The sequence below is a fragment of the Ceratotherium simum genome, chromosome 22, assembly GCF_057802395.1.
Source record: "Ceratotherium simum simum isolate JZ-2026a chromosome 22, ASM5780239v1, whole genome shotgun sequence".
Taxonomy (NCBI): Eukaryota; Metazoa; Chordata; class Mammalia; order Perissodactyla; family Rhinocerotidae; genus Ceratotherium; species Ceratotherium simum.
In genome coordinates, this window is record NC_141921.1 from 23,626,573 (window position 1) to 23,642,412 (window position 15,840).

The window sequence follows — 15,840 nt, forward strand, 5'->3', positions numbered from 1 at the left end:
ACCACTACACCGCCTGGCCGGACCTCCAAGTTATTTTTAATAGCTGCATAATTGCCATCAAGTGGGAATATAGCGTAGTTTTTAATAATTTTCCTATTGCCAGACATTTGGGTTGTTTCTGATTGTTCACTAGTATAAATACTGCAAGGACGGTCTTATATAAGGCTTTTCCTGCATTTTGAACTAAATGGTAGGAACAGTAAATGGCATTTTGTATGAAATGGGATGAGCAGTTTCAAGGGTCTCAATGCATAATACCAAATGTCTTTCCTAAAGGGCTGTGGAAGTTTATACTGCATGTTGCCACTTAAGGTGGCGCTGGTGAGGCTGAAAGGGGAGTGAGAGCAGATGCAGGAAGAGGCTTAAGAACCTGTCGTGTTAAGTAGACTGACATTTAACCTAAGTGAGCAAAGGCAAGTAATGAGCATTTGATGAAGAATGAACTACCTTTAAAATGTTTGCCCTGTTGCTTACTTTGGGATCTGAAGCCTGATGGTGTTAACAGGTGGGTGAGGGTGGAATTCCTGAACAGGTAGAGGTGCTAGCTATGGAGTGGGAGGAGCTGGGAGACGTGGAAGGTGGTGGCCAGAGGGAAGAGGGAGGAGGTTGAGTCAGTGACTTCCCCGCAGTCGCTGAGGCCTGGTGGGAATGTTGAAATGAGCTGCTGTTGCTTCTCAGGAAATGAGTCTGACGGGGAGCGTGGGGAAGGAGTGTCTGCTACTGAAGTAAGGAGGAGATTTCTGGTGCTGAAAGGATATGCTAGGCCCAGCTTGGTTACTGGCTCTGGCTGCTGGGCAGGCCTCACTGACAGACCAGTGGTGCCACCCAGTGGCCGTCATGAGCATGAGCATGCCTGGATCCCTTCACTGGGCTGAAGTAGGAGCAGCAACCCGGGATGCCTACAGGGGTCAGTCAGGTGGCTGAAGTGAGCCAGCCAGACCAGGAACTAGAAAGCACAGGCCTGCCTACAGGGGGCAGTGGCTATGCATCTTCCAGTTTGTGCTGCTTGCCCAATGATACCAGATTTTTTCAGTTTTTTTCTAAAAAATACTAGAAATTCAGATTTTTGTATGTGTGTATAAACTTCTAATTTTTAAATGTTGACAATTCACTTTTTAAAAAAGTTCTAAGCATGCTAACATACCCATGGGATTAATTTGACCCAGTGGTGACCTCTCTAAGCGTCCCACTCCTTCTAATGAAATCCGAGAGGTATGCATTGTGTTTTTTTTTTAGCAATCTAACAACTTGTGGCAAATATTAGATCCCACGATTGGTTTCCATCGAAACACTTCTGGGCATCCTGTACGTACGTAGTTTAATATCAGCCTAAGCGAAACATTAGAGGACAAAAAAGCCTACAGAAACACCACCAAAAAAGTTTTCCCACAGACTGAGACATTTTTGGATTTTCAGATATTTTGGAATAACCCTGTCACCACTGGTGTACCTCCTCCCAGTGCCTGGCTCAGGAATCCCTATCTTTGGAAATCCAAGTTGCTCCCTTCTTCTAGTCTCACTTTGTGCCCCCTTTTAAATAATTTTATTTCCTAGGACTTGCCCTCACTGCATTTCTGCCTCCAGCAAGTCTATTAATATTCTCAGCTGGTTCTTTCTTTCCCATGAGCTGGCTGAGATCTGCTGCCGCCATGGAGCTGTGAGACTGCACGCTTTCTTGCCTCTGCTCAGGTGATGTTAAGTAGCAAGGTTTCTGTGGATGTGGGCAAAGGCAGGCCAGGGTTGCTGGGATGAACCCGGGCCTGGACTGGTTTTCCTCCATGCTCCCTAATGCACCTTGGAGGCAAGTGGCCCTCTTCTGGACTGGCCCCACAGTCAGGACTCACTGAAACACACAGCAAGTAGATGTGCTTGCGGCTTTTGGCTTGTCCCTGCCTCACGTCTCCTCCCGGCTTAGTGGTGATGGTGGCTTGAGAGCAGGGTTATCCTGTTGAAGAGGGCAGGGATCACGTCTCTGCCCTCAGCGGCCCACTGTCTGGTGCTTTTCCACTCTCTCTTGAGCCTTTCCTGTGCCTTTTGCTGTGTTAGCACAAGTCAGCTGGGCAGCGGCCAGGACAAGCCTGCCAGGGAGCCCTTTGACTCTTGTCAGCTTCCCAGAGGCCTGGGCTGGTGGGGCTGTTGGCTGAGTGGAACACTGCGGGAGTAGCTCCCCGGAGTCGCTTGGGAGCCAGGTGGTAGACACGAGAAAGCTCCTGCCTTGCCTCGCTTGTCCTTTTCTGCTTTGGTGTGGGTCTCTAGGCAGTTGTAGGGTGGTGAGCCACTGTGGCAGAGTAAAAATAAAGTGGATTCTAGAGTCTGAGAGACTTGGGTTATGAATACTCCCTCAACAACCAGCTGAATGACCTTGGGCAGGTCACTTAGCCCCTCTTAACCTCAGTATCTTCATCTGTAAAACGAGGGTAAGAATACCTATTTTTGCTGGGTTGTTGTGAGGTTAAGGTGTAACATATGTAAATGTAATGTATGTATTGCCTGGCACTCTCCATTTATGACTTCTGGAAGCAACCTTCAAGGTGATTTTCCTTTTTCTTTTTTTTTTTTTTTTGAGGAAGATCAGCCCTGAGCTAACATCCATGCCATTCCTTCTCTTTTTCCTAAAGAAGACTGGCCCTGGGCTAACATCCGTGCCCATCTTTCTCTACTTTATATGGGACGCTGCCACAGCATGGCTTGACAAGCGGTACATCGGTCCGCGCCTGGGATCCGAACCTGCGAACCCTGGGCCGCCAAAGCGGAGCACGCGCACCTAACCACCACGCCACCAGGCTGGCCCCTGATTGTTCTTTTAAACCAAACTCCTCAAGCCCCCCAGCCCTGTCCCTGCATTCCTCCCAGCCTTTTGCTGCTTGCTCTCTGCCTCCACCACTTCTTAGCAGAGTCCATGGCAACCAGTAGGTGCTCAATAAATATTAACTGCTTTAATTTTATTGCAGGAAAAGCCTCCATTTCCTGTAATAGTTGCGTGTATCCTGGTGATCCTGGTGATGTGGGGATCCGAGGGAGAAAGCAGTCTTGGCTGGGAGAGTGATAACAAGGACCCTTACAGGCCTGGTGGGTGGGGGCTTCTTAGGAGTATTTTACAGAAAGGACTGCCTTGCATAAGAACCAAGCTGGCAGGGGGAGTGTGGGCATCAGACCTGTGTTGCCACATAATGTTTCCGTTGGTGCTGTCTGCAAAGTCAGAGACAAGAAGTAGGGAGCAAGGTGTTGCGGAATGCCCAAGAGTGTCACGTATCAGGAAAATGGGTAGAAGAAAGAGCCTTGGACTTGGGGGCAAGAGAACTGGGTGAGCTGGGGCATGCCCCTTCATCTCTCCTGGCCTTGGTTTCCCCACCTGCAAAATGGGAATACTAATGTGTTCTCTGCTAATAGTGTAAAAAGAGTGAGAAACCAGTTTAGAGAGAGAAACCAGCTTTTTTTTTTTTTTGTGAGGAAGATCAGCCCTGAGCTAACATCTATTGCCAATCCTCCTCCTTTTTTTTTTCCCCCCTCCCCAAAGCCCCAGTAGATAGTTGTATGTCATAGTTGCACATCCTGCTAGTTGCTGTATGTGGGACGCCGCCTCAGCATGGCCAGAGAAGCAGTGCGTTAGTGCGCGCCCAGGATCCAAACCTGGGCCACCAGTAGCGGAGTGCGCGCACTTAACCGCTAAGCCACGGGGCTGCCCCGGAGAAATCAGCTGTGAAAACATGCAAGTGCTGTGATATGCCGGTAAAACCTCACTTTCATTGAATTGGGATGGCAGCCAGTCTGAATAATGAAATAGAAATAAGTGCTCTTTTATTCCTTTTCTCTACAGTCTCCCAAAGGGTTTGCTAAATAGAAGTCTTTGGGGAATCAGCTTTAGGAGTAAAGAGGAGTACTTAGTAAGTAGTGTGTCAGTTTGCACCATGTTCCAGTGGTGCCTCTGATGTACTTAAAAACAGTGTATTCTTTTTGAATTAAATTTGTTAACATTAGTTATCTGCTTATCACATCCTTTTTACATAATGCAAAAGTAAACCCTGGCCTTGTTTTTTGTTTAAAAATTCCAAATGGGTCTTCCAAATACTTGAGATTTTAAAAAATCTTTACTGGCGTCCCAGCAAAGGCAGCTCTTCTGTCGAGAAGTGTCCAAAGTCCTTTGTGCCCGTATGCTCTCCCTCCACTGCCCGATCCCCTCACTTCCGTCCATTTCTATTCACTTCTGGGCCTGAGCTGCCAAGTGCCACTGGAGAAATTTGCATGACCCTATTGTCTGACTCTCCATTTATGGCTTCTGGAAGCAACCTTCAAGGTGATTTTTCTTTTAAACCAAGCTCCTCAAGCCCCCAGCCCCATCCCCGCCCTCCTCAGCCCTTTGTGCTTGCTCTCTGCCTCTCCCACTACAGCGGTGAAGCCATTTGGGCTAAGAGCCTTTGTAATTGCAAATCTCGTATCCTCATTTTGGTCCTAGTCATCCCATAGCTCTTTGCAGCGTTCGGCACTCTTCGTGGCATTTTCTCTTGACATCACCACCATCTCAGTTTCCTCCCCCAGCTCTCTCCCCCGTCACCACTCCCTCCTGTTATAAATGTGTGTTCTTCCAGCTTCATTCTTGGCTCCTTTCTTACTGGACAGCTTTAGCCTCATCTGTGGCTTCAACCACCACCTGTATCCACCTTGATGACTCCCTAGTGTCGATCTCTAGTTGTGAATTTCCCCCTAAACTCCGGATCGTTGTCTGAAACAGCTTACTATACATCTCTGTCTAGATTTCCCATATAATCTGATGGTTCAAAGTGTTGACCTGGGTTTGAAGCTTAACTCTGTAATCGAGTTGGTATGACTAGAAAATTCACTTAGCTTCTCTAAGCATCATCTGTAAAATGGGGGTAATTCTTGTGAAGATTGAGAGAATGTTTGTAAAACAGCCAGTACGGTGTTTGGCATGGGGTCCGCCTCCTCTATCCTGTTGCTCAAGTTGTTTCTTACTCACCCCCACCCCTCCCCACCATGGGTTCCATCGCCAACCTGTGGTCACCCACTTCTTCTACATCTGGAATTCATCTGCTGTTCTCCATCTCACTTCCCTGCTTCACGCCCTCAATATTTCTTCCCTAAACTTTTGGTCTCTTCCTGAAAATTCTCCCCATTTCTGCCAGCATTTTCTTTCTAAAACACATCTTTGATGAGGTCACTCCTTAAAGACCTCCGTGGCTCCTCTCACCAAAGCCCGTTGCATGCCATGCAAGATCTTCCACCATCTTGCCCCAGCCTCCCTCCCATCACTCCCCAGGAGAGAACCTAGTTTTTGCTGTTTCCTGAGTGTGTAGTGCTTAGTTCAAATCCTGATGCCTCTGTGTGCTCTCTGCATCGTGCCTGCCTGTGAACTATTACGCTATAAGATTTAGTAGATGTGGGTCCATACCTACTCCTCTAGGCAGAAGTTTTCCTTCTCTCCCTGCTTCTCCAGCCCTGTGTTCAGCATTTATTACAAGGCACTGTGATGGGTGTGTCTGTCTCCTCCAGACTGAGTTCCTTGAGGGGAGTGACCAAGTCTTACCTCTGCCCCTTGAAAAGGGCTTCGCACAGAGTCATTTTCAAGGAATGTTGATGGAAATAAGAGGCCCAAGTGTGATTCTGGGATGGAGCAGGTACTGGGGCTGGAGTGTGGGTGTGGAGACCAGCCTCTTTGGAAGACAGAGAGCAGGGCCACCAGGTGTGTCTTTGAGGTGCCTGGCAGCCTCGAGCCAATGGCAGCAGTGTTTTACTACGGCTTTGCTTCCCCCGAGGCTGTAACGAGCTAAACCGAAAGAAACTGCTGGCTGACTCTTCCCAGGGGAAGAGGGGCTCGGGCAGAGGGCTGGCTTTCCCCACTGGGTAGGACCTGGACCAGCATAGCCCATGATGAATTTGACCCTGATGACTCTGGAGTGGGGAACAATGTCCTCAGGAAAGCATTCAGGAAACCCTTCGTGTAGTAGGGATCAAAGCTCCGCAGCACTCTGCAGGGTGGGTGGGAACGCTCCAAGGAACCCTGCAAGGGAACCACTTAATGCCCTTACCAGGTGGGGCTCGTCCTCAGCCTCCGCACACCCCTGGGCCAACCCTTGGGAGACAGAAATCCTGGGGAGGCATGGGAATGCCCGGGAGCCTGGGGGAGCCGCTGCTTCTGGAGTGTCTCTGCCTTGTCTCCATTTTCCTTAGTGCCTTCCCTGTGGCTGAGGCCTGGGAGGGTAGGGTGCGCTGGTAGGTGACGTGGAAGCCTTGAAAACAGACGGGGCATGCTTTGGTTTCTTCGTTTCATCAAGAAGCTGATGTAAAACTTCTGTATTTGTATGAAGCCCTTTTCATTTGTCCCTCATCCCCAAGGAGTTCAAACAGAAGGGAGAAGAGCTCTGGTCCTCCTTATGCTAACAGGGGATCCGAGGCCCAGAGCGGGAAATGGCTCACCCCAGATAACACGGAATTCTTGGCAGAGCTGGGCTGGCAGCCACCCCCTGCCCCCCTCCCTTTCCCAGTTTGCAGTTTGTCATCACACCAAACCAAGGTCAGCCAGCCTGCAGACGGGTTGACTTGAGGGAAACACCCTTGAGTGCCTGTTGGCCGTCGGGCATAGAGCAGCCCCAGCTCCAGCACCTCTGCTGGTGGCTCGCAGGACTTACCCCGATGGAGGCTGCAGCCCGCTTTTCCTGCCCTCCCCCTGGTTTCATTTTCCCAGTGCACAGACCAGAGGTTAACCTTTGGGCTCGCTCTGCCCCTTTGATTCTCTCCATACTGTTTTCCCCACGTTCAGGAGGATAGGAGGTCGCAGTCTTTCCCACAGATGGAGTCTGTGTGTTTATTATCTGGTCAATTGATGACAAGGTGGATTGCTCAGCTGCTGTTCTCCCTAAAGCCCTGTCCTTGGCTGGCTGTCACCTCAGTGACGTCCGCTGAGGCCTCAGTGGGCTCAGATCCCAGGTCTCCCCTCCCCCTTCCATGAAACTCGGCTCTAGAGTTAGATGGCTTGGGTTCAAAGCCCAGCACTGCCACTTATAGCTGTGTGACCTTTGCCAAGCTACTTAATGTCTCAGTGCTTCAATCCCACATGTCAGATGGGGCTAGTATATTACTTACAGGGTTAGTGTGAGGATTAAAAGAAAACACGTAAGGCATTGGGAACAGACTCACGTACAGTTATCTTGGAGGAAAAGTTGGTTTTTTTGATCAGTAGTAGTTTTTCCATTCTGTGCATTTACTCTGGCTTCAAGACCCCTGTCTCTCTCTGGGCATTAAGAGGGGGTGCTCACATAGAGAGGGGAAACTGAGGCGTACAGTAATGCTGAGCAGAGGGCCCAGGAATGGTGAGGGCACCCTGATCTCCGGCCCTGAGGCCCTTTGGCTCTGCCCTTTGCTGCTTCTCTGCCCCCATTTCACTGCCTCCTCCACTCCCCAGACCCTTCTGCACTGCCTTGGAACCTTGCAGCATCCCCCAGCTCCAGCTGGGTCCCTGACACCCACACGGCCCTGCCCAGGTTGGCTCACTGATGGGCCTGCAGACTGATGGAGACTTCTGGAGGAGGCTGCAGAAGTGGGGCAGCTGAAGGGTGGGGCTGAGCTGAGGGGGCCCTGCCTGGGTTATGGTGGCTCTCGGAGCACCAGTCCATGGTGAGGCTCGGCGTGGAGTTTGTGAGGAGGAAGTCGCCCAGACCCCTCCTGTGATCCCCCAGCCGAGGCAGGGGAGGTGTCTTAGTTTGCTTGGGCCGCTGCAACAACATACCACAGACTGGGGCTTAAACGACAGGAATTTATTTCCCCACAGTTCTGGAGACTTGACGTCCAAGATCAAGGTGCGGGCAGGGTTGGTTTCTCCGGAGGCCTCTCTCCATGGCTTGCAGATGGCCGCCCTCTTGCTGTCTCCTCATATGGTTGTCCCTCTGTACACGTGAGCCCCTGATGTCTCTCCTAGTGTCCAAATCTCTTCTTATAAAGATACCAGACAGATTGGATTAGGGCCCACCCTAATGGCCTCATTTTAACTTAATCACCTCGTTAAAGGCTTTATCTCCAGATACAGTCACGTTCTGAGGTACGGGGACAAGGCTGCAACATGAATTTTAGGGGAACACAGTTTAGTCTGTAACACGAGGATAGCGCAGCTGCACAGAGAGGGCTGCCTCTGCGGAAACCTCCACCAGGAGAGTGGCAGCGGCCAGACCTTGGACATGGGGTGTCCAGCCTCCTGAGGCAGGAGCCTGCTGGTCCCTGGCTGCTGGCCTGGTCCTGGGGTGAGGCTAGTGCTGGCTCCTCCTCCTCTCCCCAAGAGGCCTTAGGGAGGGAACCAAAGGCCTGAGGCCGGAAGGCTCTGTGAGCTGATTATCCCTGTGGTCTCTGGGGTGAAGGAACAGTCAGCGGGCCCCAGGCACGGGTCCTGTCCTTCCCCTGCCTTATCAGAGCCTGGACGCCCTTCCTCCTCTGGGCAGCTGTTCCAGGCCCTGGCTGTGGCCCCAGGCTCTCTCTGTGGGGGCACACTGACTTTGGAGGGGATAACTTAGCCGCCCTTGTTTTAGCTGAGCTCTGCAACTCTCTGCCCGTCTAGGTAGGGAGTGGGAGAAACAGTACTGAGAATCCAAACATTACTTCTCTTGTTTTTTCCAGAAGATTTACCTGCCTGATTGGGTTGGTTCAAGCTGATATTCTAGTAAAGACTTTTTCCCGCGCTTGTGTGGTTTTTGATAAAAGCTGAGCAGGGTGGGGAAGTGGCTCAGAAGTTTGCTAGGATTTAGAATTGGCCACAGATAACAAGCAAGCACCTTGCCTTACCCTGGAACCCACCTCCCTGTCGCTGTCACGTGGCCCCGTTAGGTGGACTAGAGATCATCTCCGGGGCCTCTGGTGGTGCATTGCCCTGCCCCAGCCCTTGGTGTCTCCTTCTAGGGTCAGCAGCCCAGGGGCTCATGTGGCTGCTGATTCTCCCCAAGGTCCAGAGCCAGCAGTGGAGGCAGGCACGATGGATGCTTTAGGTCAGGCTGCCAGCCGCCTCCTGCCCAGCTAGTTCCACGAGTCTCAGGATTGCAGAGGTTCCCTGCTTCTTGGAAAAAGGCTAGAGGACAGCCACCCTCTTTCTGCTGTGGACCTCGTCAGTGTCCGGAACCTGAAACAGACAAATCCCAGAAAAGAAGAGAGGGAAAACCTGCTTGCTCACGGAGCTCCTGCAGACTAAGCATTGGGCCTGGTGCATTATGACATCTCATTTAATCCTCCTGAGATCCTGCAAGGCAGGGATTGCTGTCTCCTGTTACAGATGAGGAAACTGAGACTCAGAGGCTAAGTCACCCTCTAAGTCCTAGGTGAAGAAAGTTCTGGGAGTCAAGCCCAGGTCTGCTGGCTTTGGAGTTCTTTCTACCCCCAGAGAAGCTGGCTGTGCCTCGGGATTTCCCTGTGCCCTTTGCCTTTCTTCCTCTGTGACAGTGGAGGGTGGAGGGTGGGAAAGTCAGCGGGGGCTTCCTTCCCTCCTCCTTCCTTCCATCTCCAGAGACCTCTTTGTTCTGCCTGATTCCTGGACACCAGGGGGCCTGGGGCTCCTAACTGGCTGAGCGGGGCGCTCAGGTCTCCAGTGGCTAGGCGGGAATGAATGGGTTGTTACCTCTTGACCCACCCCTGCCTCCCACACCAGCCCCCACCACAGGCAACCACAATGGCCTGAAGCTGATTCAGTGCCTGTGTTATTGAAAACGGAGAACAATGCAGGGCAGGCTGCTGGCCGGGTGGGCACAGCCCCCTGCCCCTCTCCAGGCTTGCTTCTGCAGCACCAGGAAGTTGGGGGAAGACCTTCAATGTCTGGAATATGGGGTAGGGCTCCTAAGAGGGGGTGTGAAAAGAGGGGCAAATGGTATCCTCCCCTTTCCCCTATACCTAAACCTGTCTCCCAGTGCCAAGCAATGCTGGGGGTAGTATGATTGCCTCTGATTAGCTGAGTGACCTTGGCCAAGTGACTTGACTTCTCTGTGTCCTTGTTTTAAATATGAGGATTTATTGCCTAGGTCACCAGGTAATCGAGAGGAAAGATCTTAGCCTAGTGCTTGATGCCACAGAAGACAGTACATTAGCTCCCCTCTTGCCCCTGCCTTATGCTAGTTGATCTCTGAGCAGCTTCTGCTGACAGGCAAGGTGTATGGGGAGGCACAACCTGGGAAAGCCTTTTCCTGAGTCCAGCTGGAGCCCCGAGAGAGAGGCCTCCCTGCCTCCCCGCCGTCTTGCTGTACTTTGCTTTTTGTAACACAGAGGAAGCTGAGGGAATTGTGATTATCCACTCTGGGACGATAAGATTGAAGTGGTGACTGAATAAGCATTTGTAAGCCTATAGAAGGTTATCCTTCAGAGCAGAGTGACCAGCGGACACCGGGAAGTGTGTTTTATGTGCACCAGTGTATGCAAGTAGACATGGGAAAGCCTTTCCCAGCAGAAGCCTGAGATCCTGGAATTGGGTGGTGGTGGTGGGGAGCTGAGGAAGGCTGTGAAATCTTTAAAAATAGGTCGTTTTGTTCTGACTGGGTTTGGGTGGGGTTTGGCCAGGAGATGGAGGGACTGGTCAGAGGCCAACAGGGAATTTGCCCTTGAATCAGAAATCAGGTGAGACTGGTGGCATTCTAAGGGGACTGAGTCAAATACTGCCTGGGCGGGGGAGGAGAGGAGAGCCCTCCCCCTGCCCTTGCCCCCAGCTCTGCCTTGCTGTATTTTCGGAGACAGCACAGGAAGTGGGCCTTCACAATGTCAGGATACAGGAAGCTATCAGACTATTGAAGGCTACTTCCTGTGAGCTGGTCATTCACACACAGTTGTCACTGGCTATCAGGCCTTTTGGTCTCTGCCATTGTCTGGAGGGGCTGCAAAAGCCTGGGGGCCACCAGTGGAGGCTCTTGGACACAGAATGCACTATTGTGCTGAACTGGCAGCACCCATGGCGGGGGGAGGAAAGTGATGGGTAAGAAGGGGGTGCCTGGCTCTCATTGTCATTGACTGCACAATGGGGTTGGGGGCTGGGGTCCACTCCTGCCCGTGGGAACCTGAACTTCTGGAGAAGGGATGGCTGCGGCAGGAGGCTGGCGTCAGGCGTGGGGCCAGATGGAGCTGCAAAGAAGTTCAGGCACTTTATGAGCAGTGGTGGGTTTTCTAGATCTCTGCCAAGAGCCTGCGTGATAGAAAGTGGGCTTGCAGTCAGGCAGACCCAGATTTTGAAGTCATACTCTGTCACTATCAACTGTGTGACTTTGGGCAAGTCACCTCACCTCTCTGGGCTTCAGTTTTGCTCCTGGAAAACAATAGTCAGAGCTACCTCATAGGGAGAATCATTACTTGAGATAATCTGTTGAAGTTCTTAGTTTGGTACCTGGCACATATTAGCTGTCTAAGAAATCTGAGTTCCCTTTCCACCCTCATCTCCTTCCCTTCCAGCTCACTGCTGACCCCAGTGTCTGGGCTTCCAGTGAGTGAGCGACTCAGCGTGTGCAGGAGTATGAAGAGGTGTTTTAATATCAGCCCAGACAAAGCAGAGCTCTGCCTGCCCCTATGCCAAGAATATCAAATCAGCAGTTAATTATCTGCACTAATGGACGGCACACAGCAGATAATTTTTCTTTGGCCATGTGCCTTTTGGCTTTATGTGTGAATCTGGGTGTGTCTGAGTTCTAGAAATTCCCTTCAGGCCAAATAATGAAGCTGTAAAGGGGCAGAGGTAGCTCAGGGAGAGACGAATTAGAGAACTGTTTAGCAGCCCATGGCTTGCCCTGCCCGATTTGAACCCACCAGTGCCAGGAATGGCCACTTTCTTCTCAGCTGTGTGATCAGGTGGAAAACCATGGAATCGGAGAGTCCGAGAGTCAGACACTTGGGTTCAAACCTTGACTCTGGCCTTAGCTAACTGTGTGACCCTTGGCAGGTTATTAGACTGCTTTGAGATTCAGTCTCTTCATTCATACGGTGGGGATGACCGTATTTACTTTGCAGGTGTTCTGGGAGGATGAAGTAAGGTAATGCATGTGCCCACCACCTGGGTATGTTTTCCTTTCCTTTCCCTTTTTCTCTTGTCTCTGTCACTTCAGCCCTACTCTAAACAGAGAGCCCTTTCTGATCATTCCTGGCACACAGACGTGGTTAAGTGTCTGGACCTCATACTGCCCCACCGCGTGGAACAGCCAAGACTGTACTGTCTAGTATGGTAACCACTAGCCGCCTGTAACTATTAAAAGTAAAACGAACTAAAATTAAAAATTTGGTTCCTCACTAGCCACATTTCAAGTGTCTAATAGCCACATGTGGCTGGTCGCTAGTATATTGGACAGTGGGGACAGAATATTTCCATCATCGCAGAATGTTCTATTGCACAGCGCTGAGCTGGAGGATGTGCTGTGTCACGGAATCTGATAAGTGGAAAGAAATTAATTAATGGGGAGAGAGGATTTGGGTTGCTTAGATCTGAGTCAGATTATGGCCCTCTGCTGCTTGTAGTGCCTGTGGGGTCTGGACTCCTGTGTGGTGCTCTTCCTCCGTCAGTGGAGTTAATCCAGACCACAATTGGGCCAACACTCACATGCCAGGGACCTCTGAGGCTGGGCTGCGAAAGCTGCCCAAGTAGACTCTTCTCCAGGGTTAGGTCATCTTCAGGCCTTACAGACGAGCACAGTTTGCCCTGTGTCCCACGGCCCCCATGCAGGTGTGAACTGTGGCTGCTTAGGCCTGAAGGAGCCACAACTACCATAAGACCCTTTGTCCCAAAGCCTGCTGCTCTAGACTCTTCCCTCTTTGTCTCCCAGCCTTGGTGTAGAAACGAGAGCCATTCACATGGCCTTGCCCTGATGTTGATGACACAACCTCCTCCCAAGCACAGATGGTGGTTCCTGCGCGTGACTCTCAGTTTCTCCTTACTCGCCACACATAGCTGTAGGTGCCGATCCCATCACTCAGCCTGGCCTGGTCCTGAGCCTTGGCAGGCTGCTAGGCTCTGGAATTAGCTTTGTTGCCAGCAACCTGGTGTGCATGAGTCCTGGGCAACCCTGGACCTTAGACACCTAACCCTGCTGCACTTTCCCAGTTTATAAGCTCTGCTTTGCTTCCTGTACCCTGAGTAGCCTCATTAGTGTCCCTCCCCCTCTCTTTCTCTCCCCCAGAGGGGCTGGGCTGGGTTTCTCTGCTCCTGAGCTATGGACTGGGGTCCTGCTCTGAACACACCCATCTCCTGAAACTCCAGTTCTCAAATTGTCTGCTCTGAACATCAAACTGGCCTACAGATAGTAGTGTTGGGCTGGATCTTGCCTTTGGAGTAGCTCACCCTCCCTGCCCAAGTCCCAGTTTCCTGTCCTTTCCCATATGCTTGCACCAACAGTGAAGTCCCAGCATATCTGGGAACTGAGGCCTCTGGTGTTGGCCCCTTGGGCTTGCCCACCGTGAGCAGGTACACAGACAGTCACAGCAGTTAGAGTTCAGAGGAGCTTGGCGGGTGCTAAGGTTAGGAGTGGGCCTGGGATCACATGTGAGGCGCATTTGTCCCCAAACTTGGCAGAATTGGGGTTTTCTAGCTCAGAGTATGTTCTGCTCCCATTGCTAGTTTCACAGTTGGGGACCCCAAGGGAAAGAAAAGAGAAATGACTGACTGAAGGCCACACTGGGGGTCTGCGTAGGGATCAAGCATCCGTCTTGCTTCTACTGGTCAGAGGTCTCCCAGCCCTTTTCTCCACCAGCTGGGGTCACTCCCTTCGTCCCTAGCACAGAACAAGTTGCTCTCTTGTCCCCCATCTAACCTCTCCTCTTTCCCTCCCTGCCCATGTGCAGTTGTCATCAGAGGGGTGTCCCCAGGCATCAGAAGGTTTCCAAAGACACTAGCACCTGCCTCTACCACCCATTCCTGCCTCTGCCTCACTCAACTGCCAGCGGAGGGGTGGAGGTATCCGGGGAGGTGTCTCCACCCAGAACAAACAAAGTGCTGCCCTTGTCATTGTTGGAGGAACCCAAGGGACGGCCTGGCTGATGCCTCCCCGCCCCCCCGCCCAGCTCTTCTTTTCCCTGGCGCTGCTGCTCTTTGTCCTGCCTATCCTGGGATGGATCAGAAAGGGCATATGTGGGCTGGACAGGGCCTTAGGCAAGTGACCAAAATCCAACTTATACTTTTCAGGCAAAAAGAAGACCTTAATAGTTCGCAGAGCAGCTTCAGTGGCAGACGTGAGGGTCACCAGTATTCTCTCTGCCCCTCACCTCTGGGTCTCTCTCTGCAGTGGCTTCAACCTCTCATCGCACAGCTGTTCTTTCCACGTGGAGGAAAACAGGGCTGCTGAGAGCTCCCAAGTCTGATCTGTTACAGGCTCTGTCACAGGACTGACTTTGATCCTTGGTTTCCAAATCAAAAAATCCCAGAGAAGAGACACACTGGCCCAGGTGCCTGTCCCTTGACTAATAGGTTGTGGCTGAGGAAGAAGAAGTGTTAGGTGAGAACATGGTGGCTTCTGCAGTGGCCTGTGGATGGGGCCACTGTTCCCAGAGAAGGCAGACAGTTTCTTAGACGGCAGAACAGGGGAAACAGTGTGATGATGCCTCTTGGGTACGGCAGGGGTTTGCAAAGTGGGCTCAGCCCTCTCTGCTGTGGTGATTTCTTACTAGAAGTGCATGGGTCTTAGAAATGGAACTGGGGTGGGGATGATGAAGTGGATTCCTGGGAGCTGGGCGTTGAAAAGGGCATTAGAGGTGGCCCAGGCAGACCAGTATACTGGAGAGAGCGTGACTGTGGAGCCAGACCCTGCACTAGCTCCACCACCTCTGCGAGTGACTTAGCCTTTTTGAGCTTGATCCTCAGCTCTAAAGGGCATGCAGTGTGACTTTCCCTGGCCTCCCCAACCTGTGGCTACAAATGAAATCACATTGACCTTAATGCCCCACTTTGTCTGCCTCATGGCTCCCCATCTATAGGACCCAGACTTCTACCTACTCAGAGAGTCCCCAGGATATCTCATGTGTGTTCTTAGCCTGGTATTTCATGACTGGTCCTGGCCTGCAGGCCACAGAAGGGCTACAGGGCCCCTGAAAGAGCCCTTATTCCATGCCCGGTGATGTCCCAGTGCCCTCAAATTCTCAGACTGGGTGCCAGGTGGCATCATGTTTCCCTCAGTCCTCACTGAGCTGGAGCCACTTGGAGTTCCACGAAGTGGGGACTAGGTTCCTCTCACTGAATCCAGATCATACTTTGTCACTGGGCCACAGAGCAGTGAGGCTTGTGAGCCTTTTCTCGCAGAATCTCCCAGGAAAGAAACCTCCTCTGCCAGCAGCTCCTCCTCTCTGCCTACGGTTCTGCCCCAGTCCTGTGAGCTGGGTTGGGGAAAGGTCATCTTGCTCTGGCCTCTCTTTCTGCAGCAGCCCGCCTCCTGTTTACTCCCTCCATGTTGGACCCTCTCCTTGTGAAGGGATGCCAGGAGAAGGGGACGCTGTCCTTTCAGTGTATCAGACACAACCCAACTCTGAATCCCGATTTAGCCCCTGGAAATCCCTTCTTCACCAGAATAGCAATTCCCTTTTCTAAGGATTGTTGTGTTGATTAAAGGAGATACGTGATAGGTGCTCACCAAATGTTACTTCCCTTTTCTTAGTCCAGGAGATCATTGGCTCCTTTTGGGAAGGCAGGGATGATAGCACCTCTTCTTTGTGTAGCTGCCTGGGAGCCAGGGGAGCAGGCCCACTGAGGGCCAGGAAGGCTGGGCATGGCCTGGCCAGGTGAAGCCGGTGTACTTCCAGCCTAGCAGCGCTTCTGTGGGTTTTTGGGATGAGGTCCATGGATCCCAATGTGGTGGAATCAAAGATCCCGGCTGGTTGTTAGGTGTGTCAGAGTTTGAGCCAAAA